This window comes from Engystomops pustulosus, chromosome 4, assembly GCF_040894005.1.
Source record: "Engystomops pustulosus chromosome 4, aEngPut4.maternal, whole genome shotgun sequence".
Classification (NCBI taxonomy): domain Eukaryota; kingdom Metazoa; phylum Chordata; class Amphibia; order Anura; family Leptodactylidae; genus Engystomops; species Engystomops pustulosus.
The window spans coordinates 143,811,880-143,831,209 of NC_092414.1; the positions used below are offsets into that span (position 1 = coordinate 143,811,880).

The 19,330-nt window shown below is 39.5% G+C and overlaps 1 long non-coding RNA gene across 1 annotated transcript in view; it reads right to left on the minus strand.

Annotated features, from left to right (window-relative positions):
- Positions 1 to 344: 344 nt before the first annotated feature.
- Positions 345 to 19,330, minus strand: part of LOC140125660 (uncharacterized) — a 31,950-nt gene continuing 12,964 nt past the window's right edge. The window contains exon 3 of the long non-coding RNA XR_011854679.1: positions 345 to 2,962. This is a non-coding gene — a long non-coding RNA (uncharacterized lncRNA). The remainder of the gene's footprint in view (positions 2,963 to 19,330) is intronic.

The window sequence follows — 19,330 nt, forward strand, 5'->3', positions numbered from 1 at the left end:
GCACATTCTCCATCCGCCACTGGGGCCTAGACTTTTCTTGGGGCCTGGAGGCAGCCGAGGCCCAGAATACCGGAGTGGCTTGCTATCGCGGCCTAGGGCACGCTAATGTCACTGTGCTTGGTATGGGGACCGGAGGACCTGGCAGGTCTCCAGCAGGTAGTGTGTGCAAGAAATATGGAGGGAGAGGCTGGTGTTCTGGTTCTCCCTGGGGCAACCCCTGAGTGTCTGTAAGATAGGTCCCTGGGTAATGCATGGGAAGCCCGTGGCGGTAAGCAGCTGTATACAGGGATCAGATGGAGGCAACATTGTGCAAATCAACACATGGTTCTTTATTGAACAACAGGTAGCAGGCAACAGGCAAATGGTCAAACAGTAGATTCGGATTCTGGTACTGGAGTGGTCGTGGAGAGGGGTCCTCAGGAATAAAGCACCAACCCAGTAGTAGATGCAGGCTGGGATAATGGAGATGGAGCTGTGTCCAAACTGTTGAAGCTGTAGCTCTGGATTACAGTCTCCTGACTCAGTTCCTGGGATTGGGTTCTGTGACCGCACTAAAGGTGTGATCCACACTCTATCTCTATCATCAATCAGACCATGTGGTCTGGACTGGACCTGACACTGAGGTGAGACTGCTTACAAAGACCTGAGACTAAGACCATGTGCTCCCCCTGCACAGGGGTTTAACATTGCATTTACAAAACACATATGTTAACACATTTTAACATTGGGTTAATGCACCCTTGCTGAGCTTTAATATTAAGTATATGGACAGGTGAACTGGCTGGTGAAGAGTAAAATATATGTACCTGTACCTACAGTAAATTAACGGTAGACAAAGTAAAGAAAGTATCACTGAAGGTTATATTGAATAGCATTTACCAAAATTTAGCTGCCACTCTTTACTTGCACTATAACTAAATATTGCAATAGATCCAGCAACTTTTAAGAATTTTATACTAGGTATTGTCCCCACATATATAGCTGTAGTATGGGCCAATCCCAAGGTTTCTTCCTATTTATCCTCAGCCATGCAGGAGTGTATTCTTGCATGTTCAATCTTACCTGTTGTTTCTCTGGGATACTTGCGCATTGACACCTTTTTAGTAACCTTAGCGATAGTAGATTAATAAAGAAGAAAAATTACCCTAGTGTGAATTTCATCACATTTATGACCTATGTTACTCCTCTGCTCTGCACAAGATTTGCTTGTTCAATACAAGGAATATCAACTTCAGGGGGAAATTGATGCATTAAAATGTAGTCATTGTGTATTATTACATCAGTAGCAAATATAGCATGAAATAGGAACTGTCATGTAAATTGTAATATTTTCATTATAGCATACGACATACTCCTCATTACATGAATGTAGGTATTTTCCTTCTTTTATGTGATTTGTAGTTATCAACATATCATTTATTAGATGTTATCTAATCCTGTTATTTGCAATAAAAGGCAGTCTGCAATATAGGATTTGCCCTCTAGTGGTCATATGTGTAACGACATCCAATTCACAACTTTTATATTTTCTCTAAATAAAGCAACAATAAATACATGGGCTTGTCTTTCAATACAACCATTCAGGTTACAGATATTTTTATAAATTTTTACCATGGTATATTAAAAACTGGCTTGCAGTGCTACTTAAATTATTTGGTATATGTATTCTCTGGATTAGTACAATGGTACATTACTAAATTTGTTTATGACTTATTTTACTTTTTACTTCTTTTAAACAATAATATAAGTAATTTATTGCAGTGCTCGAACACTTTACATGGTCCTTCTAGAGTATGAATAATTTTGTATTCCTTTTTTGGCATTAAAGGTATATTGCCATTTCAGCAAATAACTGTTATTATTTGTATGATAAAAAGTTATACAATTTTCCAATGTATCGATTCCTCTGCTTATGGCAGAGTGTAATAGGCCAGCATGTTTGATACACACGGAGGCCTATTAAACAGCTCCACTACAAAAGAAGGCCCCTGAAACCAAAAAGTCCAGTGAAACTACGGGTAGGCCTCCCCACATATAGATCCCGCCCCTGCCACTGCTTACTCTGCCCTGATGGGGCTCCAACTCTATCTGCATCCTCTGGACACAGTTAGACTTGAATAAGATGATGATGTAGAGAGCTTCCAGAAGCGCCTCCCATAAGTGGGATTGTCTTAATGGGCACCTTTTGCAAACCATACGGTCAAGCTGCTCCCACAACAGCTCAATAGGGTAACATCTGGTGACTGGGCTGGCCACACCATTACAGATAGAATACCAGCTAACTGCTTCTTCCCTAAATAGTTCATGCATAATTTGGAGATTTGCATTGGGTCATTGTACTGTTGTAGGAAGAAATTAGCTCTAATCAGGTGATGTCCACAGAGTATGGCATGACATTGCAAAATAGAGTGATAGCCTTCCTTATTCAAAATCCCTTTGACTTTGTACAAATCTCCCACTGGACCGGCACCAAAGCAACCAAAGACCTTCACAACATGCTTGACAGATGGCTTCAGACATTTTCCAGCATCTTTTCAGTTGTTCGACATGTCAGAAATGTTCCTGTGTGATCCAAACATCTTAAACTTCATTTTTCCATAATACTTTTTTCCAATCTGCCTTTTGCCCATATTAATCTTTTCCTTTTATTAGCCATCTCAGATATGGCTTTTTCTTTTCCACTCTGCCCTAAAGGCCAGCATCCTATAGCAGCCTGTTCACCTTAGAGGTTGACACTGGCGTTTGGCGGGTACTATTAAATGAAGCTGCCAGTTGAGGACCTGGGGGGCATCAGTTTCTCAAACTAGTGACTATAATGTACTTGTCTTGTTGCTTAGTTGTGTGGTGGGGCCTCCCATTTCTCTTAGAGCTTCTTTGTGTTCTTCTTTGAAGGGAGTAGTACACACCGTTGTAGGAAACTTTCAGTTTCTTTGCAATTTGTCTCATGGAATGGCCTTCATTTCTAAGAACAAGAATAGACTGTTGAGTTTCACATGAAAGTTCATTTTTATTGCCATTGTGAGAGTTTCATAACGAAGAAATGTGATACTTCAGATTCTCAACCAGCTCAAAGAAAGGTCAGTTTTGTAGCTTCTCTAATCAGCCAAACTGTTTTCAGCTGTGTTATTGTACTTGAACAAGGGTTTTTAAGGGTTTTCTAAACATCCATTAGTCCAGTTAGCAAACACAATGTACCATTAAACACTGGATTGGTGGTTGTTGGAAATGAGTCTTTATACACCTATGTATATATTACATTAAAAACCTACCTGGCGTAGAAATGAGAACAGACAACGATTCCTCACATATGAAAAGTCAACGGCTGCAGCGAGTGGGCCAACACAGCTCAGGAGTGTTGGACCACTCCCAATAGCAATAAGCTAGCATTTGCAATATTTCAGTGTTCTGGAACAGAAGCCCTCATAAATACCCCCCAACTGAAACAACTAGCTCTGTTACTGACCACATATCAGACTGATACATTAAACATGATGAAAGCTAAATAAGTGTATTGTATCATAAATGTTGCCTGCTGGTGTCAGCAAAGACCTCTCTGGGGAGCTGAATGTTGACAGTCAGGGAAAACATCTGAAACCGTTTGTCTTTGATTGTAGTTCTTGAGATATAACTATTTATTAAAGAAATATACATACAGATAGATCTGTTGCTGCGTGTCATTCTGATCATTCTCTGAGCACATACATGGAACCCCCGCCATATGGTGAGTGAAGGTGGATACATGTCCATCATCTGGTCGCATAACATTGATAAGAGAAAGACGACTGGCTATTCTTCACATCCCTCGCAAGCATTTTTAAATTCCTAGGCGGTTTGTAGAAGTAAGTGACTTTTCTCTTACATGCTTAAAAAAAAAGATGTGTCCATGTTAAGACTGTTGTACATGTCTTGTTATTGGCATAATTTTACAGTTCATAGTATTAGCAGTCGATGAGGAACATTTATCATACGCTAGTGCTAGGTACATAAAGAACAAAGAAAAAGAGGATGAGTACAAGTAATGAAGTAATTTTATATTATAGAATATTAAAAACAATTAAAAACACAAATCGTGGTAAAAATACCCACTGTGCATGGACGAGTGTACATGATAGAAAAAGCCAATTTAAAATGTGCGCTCCATGTACAAAAGCAGGGTAACAGGTTTAAAAATTGAAATTGTGTGAGGGGAAAGACCTTGTAAGTGTATAAATGGTAAGTATTATATATCGATAAATGCCAAACAGTACATTAGAGGTGACCCCACCCAATTTCAGTAACACACTTATGGATGGAAACAACACATAGGCAATAAAACTTTGCTATAAAGCTTAGTACATAAAATATGTTACCAGTGATCGTCCAGCACAGAGAAAAACGCCCCATCCGTATCGCCTAACTCGTAGGCTTCATCAGGCTTCAATATTTTTATCTTACTATTGGGTTATTGTTTCACGTCTTTTTGGTTTGAGGACAGAATTTGATGCTCATAGTCTCATACCTAAGGACATGTAGAATCAACTGACAAGAGAGAAATACCATTAGAATGGATCTGCACCAAACTTAGTTAAAACTAATTCTTTAATAATTAATTTTTAAAATCACTGTAGCAAATTGCTTTACCAAGAACAGAACACAAATACAAAAGTCCAGTCAAATAACCATTTGTCCAGGGAGCAATCATAGATGCAGAAATCCGTGCCCACCCGGTAATAAACCCAATTATTTCCTTACAGTTAGGTTATATCAGAAAAGAGATAAAAAGGATGGATCTTACTGGTCTTTCTTCAAGGAAAGTCCAGGGATATACAGTTACACAAGAGGGGGCGGCGGGTGAAACTTCTTGACTTCTAGCTTAACCCTAATTCGCCAAATAGCTCCCTCCCTCACAAGGGCAGTCCCACGGACTGGTCCTGATACCTATAGAAACCCACACCTTTTTGATGCTTAAAGGGGTATTCCCACGAAGACAAGTTTCTTATATTTACTCAGGATAACAAAATAACACATTCTCTAATTCACTGTTATTAACTAAAATACAGCATTTTACAGATATAAGTCCATCCTGTCTCTATCAGTCCTGGTGCACACAATTTCAGTATCCCCTAGACACGACCCTGTAACTTCAGACTTAGGGTCGGGTGACCACCATCTAGGATACCTGTGTGACTCCGTGCAGCTGAGATATCTGTCTGTCTGCTTGTTCCATGTAGCCAAGAGCAGTATCCCCCCCCCCCCCCTGGAGAAGCTTCAAACTACAAGGGAACAAGTTATCCGGGGGAAGGGGGAGGCAGCACATGTTTGTGAGAACAGAGATGTAGCAGTGCTGACAGTGTAAAGATTTGTCAGCCTCTGTCTGTCATGGCTCTGTGTAATAGGCATCTCATCTCTCTAATCTCTCCTTCTATGTGTCAGTGTGTTAGTACAATGTCAGAAGCCAGATGATAGTATACGCCTGTACCAATCTAACCACATTGTCAGCTGACAGAACTAGATGGATTATAATTTGTCTGCTTAGAGAGCCCCACCCACATCCTGGAATTTTGCAGTGAGCTGCCTAGGAGTGATAGGAGCTAAAACAACAATAAAAACCTGTATATTTTTGACACATATAAATTTGTTTTCTCTTCTTGGCTTTAGTGATTTTAGTGATTGCCTTGCTGAACCATTCTTTTCAATATACTTTTTCACACTGCACTGGAAGCGCACATAGAAGTGTGTCTACCTGTCTGCCGGTAAGCTGCGGGGCAAAGAATGTGGGAGGTGAGTATACAGTTTTTAATTATAAGGGGGACGTATATTTTTGAGGGGGGCCCCACTTTGGACGTTTTATTAATGAAGGGAGGCTGCTGGACATTCCCTTCCCAAGACTTATACTCATGTCAATAAGTTTCCCAGTTTATTTTGTAGCAAAATTAGGTTCCTTGGCCTGTATACAGGTCATCTTATACTCGAGTATATGTGGTATAAAAGGGGGGCTCCAGAAGATATAGGTTATTTGCACACTCGCTGCATGTGCTGGCTGGAATGTACCTGAAACCACATGAAAACTAATTACCATGCAGTTAAATTGCAGTTTTAAACGGCAATGTGTGAACATTGCCTAATGATTACTCTCGCCAGCTTTGTTATTGCAATTAGATTTGGTATTGATGTTTTTAGATACTGTAAATAATTTATGGTTCTTGGTTTTAGCATTAGTTGAAATATCTTCAAACCAGCAAATCTAGCAAGTTGATGCACATTATGATGTATTTTAGCAACAGTCAGAAAACAAGTAAACATAAAATTGTTTTCAATAAATAAGGTTATGTTAGACAGAACAGGTTCCATATACCTTGGCATAAATCAGTGGCATAATGTGTTGATTTAACAGCAATGATGAATAATGATAAAATTGTAGAGACATAAAAAGATATGCTAGCTGGCACGGCGCCACCTGGTGGAAAACCAAGACCCTTGTATTCTCTGAGCAGCTGCTATTGCTACATATTCACAATCACAATGAAATCCGCCATGTAACTAAGCTCTACTACATGTTTGGCACCTACAGCTATTGCTTTGTATTTCTGCTATTTACCTACAAGTGGATTGTCATTCTGAATCACTGTTGTGTAGCTTGTGTAATTCATACCATCATCCTGCTCCTTGTAGTCTGCTTCCTCTACAACCACTGCTAATTCTTCTCTAGGTTTTAATTCTGCACCTGCTTCTTTGCTGTATGTGTGATATGAAGAGCGAAGACAGGATTAGGTCAGCCCTATCAGTTTAGATAACATGAAGTTGGTTCTGCATGCATAACATTTGACCCTTTAATTCTGGAAACAAGCATTGCTTTACGGATTTAACTGTAAAAGCTAACAAAATAGCAGTTAAATGTATTTAACAAAAGGGTCTGAATGTATGTATATGAAAATGCACTTTTTAATGTCATTTTACAGCACAAAATTTTTACTTTTTATTATGGAGTCAAAATTATTTTTGACTTTGTTATTAGTCATTCAAACTTAGTGTGAATTTTCTTTAGATCTCCAATTGAACACATTGGGGCACATTTACTAAGGGCTTTGCGTCACAGTTTAGTCGGACCATTCACATTCTTCATGGCTAAAACGGCTTGCACGGGTAGTTATGAAGTGTGTGCGCTACAACTGTGGTGCACGCGACCCTTTTGTGGTGCAGCAGTGCTGGCTTCCATGCGACACAAATTAGGGGGCATGCCATCGGTCGGTCCGACTGATTCGCACCGAGCGCCGTATTTAACTTTCAAATTGAGTTGCATGCCCTATGTTAAAGATGCACCACAAAAAAGATGGTGATCTCTGTGGGGCCAGTGTGAAGAAGCGACACATTCATTTATTTCAGGAGCACAATCTTAGTGAATCGCCGCATGTAGCATTATAGGCGGACAATGCACTTTCAGTTAACTGGAGCGGCATCGTAAGTAAATGTGCCCCATTGGGGCTCAAATACTAAGGGTCGCACGCAGGGCTGGTTCTCGACAAAGTGGGGCCCTGGGCAAAACTAAATGTGGGGCCCTAAAATAAAACTATTTTATTACCAGTCAGCAAGAGGCCCCCTTTAGTATGGTAAAACAAATTGTAATATGGGAGAATTTTATAGGAGATAGATAGACGATAGGGAGATTGATGGGCAGCACGGTGGCTCAGTGGTTTGCACTACAGCCTTGCAGCGCTGGCCAACATCTGCAAAGAGTTTGTATGACCCTCCGGGTCCTCCGGTTTCCTCCCATACTCCAAAAAATATGAAAGATGATAGAGATTTCTAGATGCAGAACTGTAAAGTAGATGATATATACAGGAGATGGATATGAGAGAAATAGAAGATTGATTAATAAATAGAAAGATATATAAATGGTCAGATTATATGAGGTAGATAACTAGAGAGATAGATGATAAGCATCTTCACCATTGAATTCAACCAAGGGGTATTAACCATTTAATCTCCGGGCATTTCTGGATGTTTTGTTGCGTTATTGACCGGAGCAATTTTTACAATTTTGACGTTTAAAAATAAAATTACAGCAAAAAGAATTAAAGTAAACTCAACAAACCACAGATTTTCTGTAAGCAGACACTTGCCCCATTTTCAAAATTGCATTAAAGAGTTTATAGACATAGGCGCCTTCATGCAAGTTTGATTCAAACTGAAATATTTTATTAAAAAAATACTTAAAATTTGACTTTCATGGAATAAAATGTGCTCCAAACAGAAATATTCACGTTCACATCTCCTAAATGTAGTAGATGGAGATGTGTAGAGTTCACAAATGTCCCATATTGACATGTTCACATAAATAAACCACATAATATGACTAAAACTGTAATAACTAGATATCTGCTTTTCAGCTAGAAATTTTAAAACAGTCACAACCTGCAAAATATAACAATAAAACAGAATAAAAAGGTGCCATAAAACCTATAAAATTTTGAAAGCAGACAACCAGGCGATGCATTTGGCAATTAACATTAAAATTTCCTCTAAAATATGTACAAATCCAGAATACTTATATAAAGAAAATATACTTTCCTAAAACAGTAAGATGTGAGGAGATCATACAGACCCCACATGTGTGTGTACATGGTGTGTATTCACCAAAATATGCAGCAAAGGGAACGTTACATCCACAGGGGACACCAAACAATTTTTGCAGAAAATTGCACTGAGCGTCACACAGATCTATAGTATCATTGTATGATCCCTTACACAATGGTAACCCAAATTATTAACTATACATCCATAACCCAAGCTAATGAGATAACAAAAGTCACTATTAGATGTGCGCCAATGTATTATCCGAACAATAACAGAACCCTCCGCGCTTCATAAGAATGAGAGTGAGAACGTCATAATGTAGGTGTAAGTAATGGAGGATGGTGTGAAATACAAACTTTATTCCAGAACATGTGTGTGTTTCTGGTGTTACATATAACTTTATGGACATGTTCTGGGTTGCGTTGTTAATATATAATAGCGAAGAGGATCGAATGTTCATCGTATCAGTTAATTTTTGCCAAAAAAAAAAACCTGTCACGGAATAAAAATTAGAGAGAAAGTGTGTTCTTAGATAGTTCTGCATAGAGAAGGGTTAAAAACATGAACATTGGTTGATATGATCCCTTTTCAGAATGTAGTAACATATAAAGTGAATATTTCCATTATCTGTGAGGTGCAGCAGCTCCTGTGTGCAGCAAATCCTCCCTGTAGCCTGATGGCTAAGAATCTGGAGGGGGGGACACTTCCGGGGGCTGTATCTCAGGGTCTGTGACACATAGAACCTCACTTCTGCTTTTCTATGAAAGAAGAGAGTCTCCTCTTTTATATGAATCTAAATTTATGTTTCTAAGTGTCAAGAAAACGGAGGTATTAACTGTTAAACTGCCGTCGGAAGTGATGTTTATATATAAAAATGGCACCTGATATTCTCACTTTAAACCGGAATATCTCTGGATCCATGGCACCTAGAAACACAATTCAAGATTCATTTGAAAGAAGAGGTCTTCTCTCTCAGGGGGCCCTGGGCAATTGCCCACTTTGCCTACCCATAGCGCCGGCCCTGGTCGCACGGTACACTTTTGTGGGACCGTGCCCGTTCTTCATGGCTAAAACGGCATGCACAGGTATTTAACCCCTTAACGCTGAAGCCACTTTTCACCTTCCTGACACGGACCATTTTTTAAAATCTGACATGTGTCTATTTAAGTGGTTATAACTTTGGAACGCTTTAACATATCCAGTTGATTTTGAGATTGTTTTTTCGTGACACATTGTACTTCATGCTGGTTGAGAAATTTAATAAATATATTTAGTATTTATTTATGAAATAAATGGAAATTTGGCAAAAATTTTGAAAAAAACAATGTTTTCCAAATTCAAAATTTTCTACTTTTTGGAAAGTTGGTCATAGCACTAAAATAACTTGATAACTAACATTTTCCATATGTCTGCTTTAACTTGGCATCATTTTTCAAACATCTTTTCCTTTTTTTAGGATGTTAGGAGGCTTATAACTTTAGGTGCAATTTTTCAGATTTTTACGAAAATCATCAAAACCTACTTTTGGAGGGTCAATTTAGTTAGAAGTGACTTTATAAGGCCCACATGACAGAAACCCCCCACAAATGACACCATTTTAGAAACTACACCCCTCAAAATATTCAAAACAACCTTTGGGAATTTTGTTAACCCTTTGAGCGTTTCATGAGCGTGAAAGATAAATGAAAGTGAAATTAGAGAAATGTAATTTTATCTTACTATAGATTCATTTAACACTAAAATTTGCACCTTCACAATGGGTTAAAAAGGTAAATGCATTTTACAATGTTGAGGGCAATTCCTCCTGAGCATGCCAATACACATTTTGTCACTGTACCCTGCTGTAAGGGCACAGGGGGGCACTTGGAATGGAAAGAGCGTTGTTTCGTTTTTGCAGGGCAAATATGGCTGAAAAAGTTTACATGTGTCAGGATGCATTTGGAGAGCCATAGTGGTACCAAAACAGAGGAAAGCCCCAACATGAGACACCATTTTGGAAAGTACACCCCTTGGAGAGTTTAGCAACGTGTAATTTGTGTATTTTCCCCAATAGGTGTTTGATTCAATTAGGCCCCAAAAGGGAAAAAAGGTGAAAATTTTCTCAAAAAAGTCACTTTTACCCCAAATTTTTGTAAGCCACAAGGGATAAAAGATGAAAAAACCCCATAAATGTGTAAAACTATTTCTCCTAAGCACAGAACTGCACCACTTTTGCATATAAAGTGTTGTATGGGTGCACAGTAGGGCTCAGAAGGGAAAGTGGGGCTTTGGCCTTTTAGAAGCCAGATTTGACAATCATCCTTTACATGTGTCAGGATGCATTTGGAGAGCCCTAGTGGTACCAAAACAGAGGGGAACCCCAACAAGTGTCACCATTTTGGAAAGTGCACCCTTTGGAGAATTTAGCAAGGTGTAATATGTGTATTTTCCCCTACAGGTGTTTGCTTCAATTAGGTCCCTAAAAGGAAAAAGGTGAACATTTTCCCAAAAAAGTCACTTTTACGGCTAATTTTTGTATCCCATAAGGCATTAAAGATGAAACAACCCCAAAAAATGTGTACTAGCATTTCTCCCGAGTATAAAATTGCCCCACACATGCAAATAAAATGTTGTATGGGTACGCAGTGAAGCTCAGAAGGGAAAGAGGGGCGTTGGCCTTTTAGAAGCCAAATTTGACAGACATCCTTTACATGTGTCAGGATGCATTTAGAGAGCCCTAGTGGTACCAAAACAGAGGGGAACCCCAACAAGTGTCAACATTTTGGAAAGCACACCCCTTAGAGAATTTAGCAAGGTGTAATATGTGTATTTGTCCGTAAAGGTGTTTGATTTAATTAGGACTTAAATAGATAAAAGGTGAACATTTTCTTATAAAGGTCATTTTACTCCTAATTTTATATAGCCACAAGGGATAAAAAAATGTAATAACCCCTCAAAATGTGTAAACCTATTTCTCTCGAGTGTAGAAGTACCCCACATGTGTATATAAAATGTTGTATGGGCGCACAGTAAAAGGAAAGGGGAATGTTTGCCTTTTAGAAGCCAAATTTGACAGAAATGTTTGACATGCATTTGGAGAACCCTAGTGGTATAAAACAGATAAGAATCCGAAAAGTGACCCTAATCTTTGAATGTACACCCCTTAGAGAATTTTGCAATGTGTAATATATGTATTTGCCCCTACAGGTGAATGATCCAATTAGGCCCGAATCATTAAAAAGGTGAAAATTTTCCTATAAATGTCACTTTACCCCTAATTTATGTAAGCCACAAGGGATAATATATAAAAAAAAACCAAAAAAGGTGTAAAACTATTTCTCCTGAGTGTAGAAGTACCCCACATGTGCATATAAAATGCTTTATGGGCGCACAGTAGAGGAAAAGAGGGATGTTTGTCTTTTAGAGGCCAAATTTGTAAGAAATCCTTCACATGTGTCAGGATACATTTGGAGAGCCGTAGTGGTACCAAAACAGAGGAAAACCCGAAAAATTACCCTAATTGTTGAATGTACACCCCTTGGGGAATATAGCAAGGTGTAATATGTGGTGTAGTGTAGTGTAGTGTAATGAGCATTTTGAACATACAGGTGGTTTCCAAATATGATGTGCAACGGAGTCCAAGATGGAAATTGCAATTATTTCTGGAAAGTTCAGTGCCCGTTATGTGGCGCCCCTTATGAAATAATGGAGGGGTATAGGGAGCAACGGGACATAACAGTTGTTACAATTATTCATTTTACCGAAATTAATTCACAATAGGTTGGGCGTGAATTGTGAATGTCTAGTGTATAAGGAGGTAGAATATACCAAGGGACCAACTAAACTTTTGTCACTCTGGAGTTGTCGCAGGTCTCTTAGTAGTATGTAATGTCCATCCTTAGTATATAGTGTCCATCCTTAGTATATAGTGTCCATCCTTAGTATATGGTGTCCATCCTTAGTATGTAATGTCCATCCTTAGTATATAGTGTCCATCCTTAGTATATAGTGTCCATCCTTAGTATATAGTGTCCATCCTAACTCCTCTTTTGGAACAGACTCTTTATTGAGTCCTACCATTAGAAGCAGCAGAATTCACCGGGAAAATGCTGTCCTGGCAAAACACAGGAACATCTAAACCAGAGGTCCTGGGGCCCCGTCCTTCTTGTCCCAATATTAGTTTCCTAATATCTTCCTCTTGAAAACGGAGAAATGATACGGCAGGACATGCACATTGGAACAGCTCGTAAGAGTTGTACACCATAATCTGTACAATGTGCACGGCCAGCGCTTTTGTACCAAATCTTCGTTTTAGTAGGGAAATTATAGCCAAGTGTTGCTCTTATTCACCCTAGCGATGCCCATTGTGACGAATATTGCTGCTTTTGGCTGGACCAAATCGACCAGCAAATAGCGGCAAACATGGACAGAGGGGGGCAACAAAACCCCTCTGGACCGCAAGGCAAAATTGGTGGCTGTCAGGAACAGCCGCCACCCTACCCCGATCACCGTGTCTACAGACATGGTGACCGGTATTACTGACGTCATAAGTAAATTCGCTGCTATCGGCTCGTCTGAATTGATGAGCCAGTAGCAGCGATAATAAACTGGGGGTGTGTGGGGGGGACGTAACCCTTCTGGTCCATGGGGCAGGATGGATGGCTGTCAGGAACAGCCGCCGTCTTACCCCGATCAGTGAACAGCCGCCGTCTTACCCTGACCGGTGTTGGAAAGTCACTACCTGCCGCACCGTTCTATAACAACGCTCGTTGGGAATAGGCTATACAATCTTTATTTATTTTTTAAGCAATTTAGACAAATAAGGGCTTATTTTTTGCGAGACGAGATGCACTGTAAAAAAAAACTTAATTTTAGTGGGTTTTTAGCTTATTGAAGAAATTTTATTAACTTTTTACGTGTGGAGGAAAATAAAATAATCAATTCTTGTTTTGGATTTTTAGCATTTTTTGGGGGGGTGTTCACTGTAGCATAACAATAATATATTATCTTTATTCTACGGATCACTACGATTACGGTGATACCTCATTTATATAGTTTTATTTTTATTTGTCCAATTTTATTGAAGGAAAACTAGAATAGAAAAAATTGCATTTGTTTTAGTATTGCCATTTTTATAGCAGCATAATTATAGTATTTTTTGGTTTACGGAGCTGGTTGTAAGCTTATTTTTTGCGTGACAAGTTGCTCTTTTTATTGGTATCATTTTGGTGCTTGTAACTTTTTCGGATCACTTTTTAGAACATTTTTTGTAAAGCAATTTGATAAAAAGTTTAAATTTTTGGCAAGTTTTTGTTTGTTTTTTTTTACCACGTTCACCGAGCGGGTCCAATTATGATTAGGATTTATTGTACAGATTGTTACGGACGCGGCGATACCAAATAAGTGGGGTTTTTTCGTGATTTAGTGTTTTTTATACTTTATTACTTGTGTAAAGGGAAATGTGGTGTTTGGGGGGACTTTCACTTTCTTTTATTATTTATTTTTACTGTAAAAAACCTTTATTTATTTATTTTTACTTTTTTTACATTTACTGACATCTTAGCTTGAACAAGTGATCTTCTGATCACTTGTTCAAGCTATTTTACAGGTTACACAGTGCAATACAGATGTATTGCACTGTGTAATGTAAGACACTGAGCATGCTGCGCATGCCCAGTGTCTTACAGCCGGGTCCTGCCAGGAGGCAGGGACCCGGCACCGAGAGGAGGATCGCGCAGCCCCGGGCACCGGCAGTCCCGGGGCTGCGATTGGAGGAGCGGACCCCCCCGGTAAGCGCCGCGGGGGGGTCCGATTCACATTTAAATGGCTTTAAATGCCTCTAACACACCGCGGTCAGCGCGACCGCGGCGTGTTAGGGGTTAACACCCGCGATCGGAGAAATCTCCGATCGCGGGTGTTAGAGGCGGGTGTCAGCTATAACATATAGCCGACACCCGCAGCTTCTGGCCCCGGCTCCGTTCAGGAGCCGGGGCCAGAAGCTTGACGTAATATTACTGCATTTTGCGGGAACGCACCTCCCGCGATGCAGTACTATTACGTCAAATGTCGGGAAGGGGTTAAGAAGTGTCTGCACTGGGCTTGTGGCGCACACAACCCTTTTGTGGCGCAGTCCACATGATTCGGACCGAGCGCCATTTTTAACTTTCAAATTGTGTTGCACGCCCTATGTTAAAGGTGCACCACAAAAAGACGGTGATCTCTGTCAGACCAGTGCGGGGAAGTGCCAGATTCATGATATCTGGTGCACGATCTTAGTGAATCACCGCACGCAGCATTATATAAAGACAATGCACTTTTAGTGACCTCGGGTGAACTTGTAAGTAAATGTACCCCATTATTGCACCATGCTAAGAAAAACCTTAAAGGGAATCTGCCAGCTTTTTTTAAAAAGTCAGATTTTGAAATTGTAGACAGTTCTTACAGCACAGAAGTGTGAGGACTTACCCCCAGTGCTCCAAGTCTAGCTTTGATCCTGCAGATCAAAGCTAGATATACAGATAGCCAATACCTAACATCAACTGCGGTGGTTTAACTTGGATCTGTTGGGCCCCAATGCAAAGTCTGTGCCAGGCCTCTGACTATAATGCATGGTTAATAGTATTAGCCTTCTCATAGGGGAAAGTGACACCCCCTAAGCCTCTTTGGCCCTCTTGCGACCACATCCTCTGCACCCCCTTAAGTTACTCCTCCGATCATCTGCAGTTTGGTATGGTCAAAACTGCTGACTAATTTTCCAACCTGGCTTAGAAAACTGAACTCTGAAATCTAGGAGGGAGAAAAGAAAGTCCAATAGCTGGGACTGCTCACACCAAAATTAGCAAACACATTTTGCAGACCAAAGGCAGGAGACTAGGCATTAGGGAATTCAAAGCAGTCCAGGGTGCACATCCAATATGTGCAGTCAAATGAGGCAAAAAAAGAGAGGAAAATGTGGCACTCACCGTAATGATGTTAAAAACGCTTCTTTTTATTGTAGTAGAGGTGACAGGACAGAGTGAGGAGCTGCCTCGCCAAGGCGACGGGCTGTTTCGCGTGTACACACACTTTCTCAAGCCTTCACATGAAGGCTGTAACGCTGCGTGGTATTGCACGTCTGTGCAATACCGCAATAAAGCTTTGTTCATTAACTTCAATTTAAACTTTGTGTGCCTGGATATTCTTTAAACTATAGTTTGGGTAATGTTGGATAGAATGTTGGCCATTGCTTTGAAGATATATTGAAACATAATGGAGTGCTTGATCCTAATTTTCATATAGTTTGGGTAATCCCTGAAACGTGGTTCTGACTAGAACAGTCTCTGTTTAAAATAATGTCCATGGGCACTGTTCCATTATAAAGTATTGCATTTAGGGCCATGCGTATCAAGGGAAAATAAGCTTCTAAGTGCACTAGGACTGGGCCTCGTATTCTGATTTTTTGTTTCTAATCTGCCCATAACCACACAATACCTCTGGACATATGCCATAGAAATAAAGTGAAGGTGCAAAAATAGATAAACTGCTGACCTGTCAACTAAAACTAATATGGATAGACCCCAACCAGGGCTCCAGATATGGCATAAGGATTGCACTGATAGGACACATGCTCCCACAAAATGTTCATTACTCTTAAAGAAGCTCTGTTGCTATCGGAAGTTAGCTTATATCTGTTATTGTCCAAGTTTTCTTTGCAAAAGTTGAGAGTCTCTTTAATACTAAATGGTTGTTATTAAAAAGTATTGTTTCTATTTTTTGTAAATGTTTCAATGCTGCTGGTATTTTTTTGTGTTTGTTACATTCTAAAAATAAACAGAAACCCCACTTGTCTGTAGTCACTGATAATCACTAAAGTTTTTGCTAGAGTATAGAACACAAATATTCAGTGTCAGTGTGAGTGGAAAGAGCTTTATTCTATGCAAAGCAGCTGTTATTAAGCGTATCAATCAGGCATACCCTCCCTGTCACAGATCGCTCTGCAAAAGCTTCCTTTTTATTCCCTTATAAATACCAATTCCAAATAACACGCTGCTAACGCAATTAATTCACTGCCATTAATAATGTTAAGACCCCACGGAGCGACATTTCAAAACCACACTCTGCGGGGAATATACAAAATTCTCTAGAGATAAATGAAGTTACTACTGAGATGTTGGTCACATATTTAGCGACAAGACAGAAAAAGAATATTTTTTTGTGGAAATTGCTTTAGTTTGCAACTAAGCTTCTGGAAATCTGAGATTTTGGGGTATATTTTACTTAAAGGGAATGAGAGACAATAAGGCGATTTAAAGATCTTTTTAGGAAACAATCATTTTCTAATATTATAGCAGCATGGGATAAGCAATTCATTTTTTTTAAATATTATTTTAAGCTGTTTAATGTCAGATGTGTTTTCATTTCATCAGTCATTATTTAAGGATTAAATATCTCAAAAAAATTTAGCAAAATTCTTGAAATCATTTTTAAATACAAATATTTTTATTGTTTGGATTTATGGTCAAGGCCTCTTTTTGGAAATGTATTTTTATAATTTAAAAAACAAAATACATACAGTATTGTTGTAATATTCCTTTTTTATTCTTTGTATTGTAATTTTAGACTAAAATAAAACACACACATATAGTGCACTTATTGATGCAGTTATGTTGCTAGTGTATAGAAAAGGGACTAAAAACACAATTTGACCCATTGGGTCTGCAGAGTAAATGATATTCAGGGGTTGGAAGATCTTGCCACTTCCTTCCACGATGCCCACACAACCTCTAGATGCTCTTCCAGGTTATACACAACTAGATCTAGATCTAAAAGTAGATGAGAGGGTAAATGTGTCTTCATCAGGTTTGCCGCATTTCTAACTCTTTTTCTGCACCATTGGTTTCTGACTTGCCTTCAAATATTTCTGGTGCTACACAGCGAAGAGAGAACTGAACTCAGTACAGGGAATGGTAAATCCTGCCTGTTCGAACAACGAACATGGCTATGTGAAATTGCCCTTATGCTGCAGAGCAACAAAACTGCACCAAAAGTCTTGGAGACACCTCAGCCAACTACAGACAATTATGCAATTATTGGATTGAGAAGCATCTTGGACTTAAAGAGGACCTGTCACCCTGGAAAACCCACCCTCCAGCCCCTTTCTCCCTAGCCTTTTTTTTTTTTATTTATGTCCAGTAAATTTATTTAAACCGATCGGACCTCTTACTAAATAAGAGGTCGGATCGAGTATCTGGTGTGCTGGCAGTCAGCCTTATTCATAAGGGGCGTGCCGACACACCCCCAGCACGCCCCCGCCAGCGGTCACATTGGAGGAGAAGCCGGCTCTCCGCGGTGCGGCTGGAGCTTGGTCTTACATTACCGGCCGCGCCGCACTGTCAGCTGCTGTAGCCGCGCCGGCTTATTTACAGCGGTAGCGATGCGATCGATGCTGCCGGCTTCTCCTACAATGTGACCGCTGGCAGCGCGGTATTGAATACCGCCGACTGCCAGCGCGCTGGATACACAATCCGAACACTTATTTAGTAAGAGGTCGGATCGGTTTAAATGAATTTACTGGACATAAATTTAAAAAAAAAATGGCTAGAGAGAAAGGGGCTGGGGGGAGGATTATGGGGGCACATTTGGTGGGTGGGTTTTCAAGGGTGACAGGTCCTCTTTAAAAGACTCCAATCGACCCCTTCATGTCACAGCCTTTTTTCATTTGTTGCTCTCCACCTTTGTCATTTTTCCATGTAAAGAGCTGTGTGAGGGCTTATATTCTGCATAACGAATTGCACTTTTTATTGGCCGTATTTACTATTTTATGCCTTTTACTGGGGTGCTGCAAAAAGATTCCCAATACGGTGAAATTGCCAAAAAATAATGCATTTGCTTCATTTTCTTGTGGGTTTGGTTTTTACGGCTTTCATTATGCGTTGCAAATTATATGTCTGCTTTATTCTTTGACTTGGTACGATCACAGTGATACCAAATTTATATAGGTTTCAAAGTTCTTTAACACTGTGTACAAAAAAAAAGAAAATGTAGTGTCCCCTTTTTCTGACGCTAATAACTTTTTCCTACTTTGGTGTATGGAAATGTGTGAAGGTAATTTTTTGCTAAATAATTTGACATTTTCATTACTACTATTTTGAGGACAGTACGACCTTTTAATCACTTTTTATAAAATTTTATATATATTGTGAAATGGCTTAAAAGTGGCTTTATGGGAATTTGGGCGCTATTTTCCATTATGGGCTCACTGTTGACTAACCTCTCTTATATTTTGATAGATTGGCCATTTTGGGATGTGGGGATACCTAACATGTTTGAGATTTGTACTGTTTGGTTTTATATCAGTTCTAGGGAAAGGAGGAGGATTTGAATTTTTATAATTTTATTTAAAAAAAAATAAAAATAGTTATTTTTTTAACTTTAAACATTTTTTTGTTACAATTTTTTAGACCCGCTAGGGTACTTTAAACCTTGACATCCTTATTGTTACCAACATATACTGCAATACTATTGCATTGCAGTATACTTGAGACCCTAAAGTCTCACAATACCTGAGGTTGTCATGGCAACTGATCGACACTCCCTGATGACATCACAGGGAGTGATGATCAAAAACAAAATGGTGGTGCTCATGCGCCAGCAGCAGTCAAAAGGTTAACCCCTGTGATCGGCGTTAGCACCAATCACAGGTCTTAACAATGGGCGTTTGTTGTAATCTGCAGCAAACCTCACGTCTTTATTACAAGGGCCAGCCCTGTGAGCCTTCCTCATACATCCTTAAAGGGAACCTGTCACCTGGAGACCCATT